Below are 1,314 nucleotides of genomic sequence, written 5' to 3' on the forward strand. Positions count from 1 at the left end.
AGGATGGTGTTCCGGGCTGTAGCATGAGGCACAGGGTAGGTCTCCAGCCATCCAGTGGTTGCTTCAACCATGGTCAACACGTAGTGCTTGCCTTGGCGGGTGTGGGGAAGGGTGATGTAGTCAACTTGCCAAGCTTCCCCATACCTGTACTTTGACCATCGTCCACCTTACCACAGGGGCTTCACCCGCTTGGCCTGTTTGATTGCAGCACAGGTCTCATAACTGTGGATGACCTGTGAGATGCTGTCCATGGTAAGGTCCACCCCTCGGTCACGGGCCCATTGGTATGTTGCACCTCTCCCCTGATGACCAGAGGCATCATGGGCCCAATGAGCTAGGAATAATTCTCCCTTGTGCTGCCAGTCCAGATCCACCTGTGATAGCTTCACCTTGGCAGCTCGGTCCACCTGCTCGTTGTTGCAATGTTCTTCATTAGCCCGACTCTTGGGTACATGTGCATCCACATGTTGAACCTTCACGGTCAGCTTCTCTACTCGGGCGGCGATGTCCTGCCAAATCTCAGAGGCGCAGATGGGCTTCCCTCTGCACTGCCTGTTGGCCTTTCTCCAGCGAACCAGCCATCCCCACAGAGCATTAGCTACCATCCACGAGTCGGTGTAGAGATAGAGTCTCGGCCACTTCTCTCGTTCAGCAATATCCAAAGCCAGCTGGACGGCTTTAAGCTCTGCAACCTCACTCAATCCACCTTGTCCCTCGGTAGCTTGTGCAACTTGTCGTGTGGGGCTTCATACTGCAGCTTTCCACTTCCGGTTAGTGCCTACAATTTGGCAGGAACCATCAGTGAAGAGGGCATAACATCTTTCAGTCTCCAGTAGCTTAGCTCATTATATGGTGGGGCTTCCTCAGCACGAGTCACTTGCTCTTCCTCTTCTTCAGAAGATAATGCAAAAGTCTCACCTTCAGGCCAGTTCGTTATATTTTCCAGAATCCCAGGGCGATTCGGGTTTCCAACATGGGCACGCTGTGTGACGAGGGTGATCCATTTGCTCCATGTGGTGTTGGTGGTGTGATGCGTGGAAGGAACCTTTCCCTTGAACATCCAACCCAGCATCGGTAGTTGGAGTGCCAGAAGCAACTGTGCTTCAGTGCTGATTACCTCTGAGGTGGCTTGGACTCCTTCATAGGCAGCCAAGATTTCCTTCTCTGTGGGAGTGTAGTTGGCTTCAGACCCTCTGTAGCTTCGGCTCCAGAATCCCAGTGGTCGACCCCAAGTCTCACCAGGCACCTTCTGCCAAAGGCTCCAGGACAGACCATTGTTCCCGGCGGCAGAATAGAACAAGTTCTTCACCTCTG

Source organism: Corvus brachyrhynchos, unplaced genomic scaffold (genome assembly GCF_000691975.1).
Source record: "Corvus brachyrhynchos isolate BGI_N302 unplaced genomic scaffold, ASM69197v1 scaffold69, whole genome shotgun sequence".
NCBI lineage: Eukaryota > Metazoa > Chordata > Aves > Passeriformes > Corvidae > Corvus > Corvus brachyrhynchos.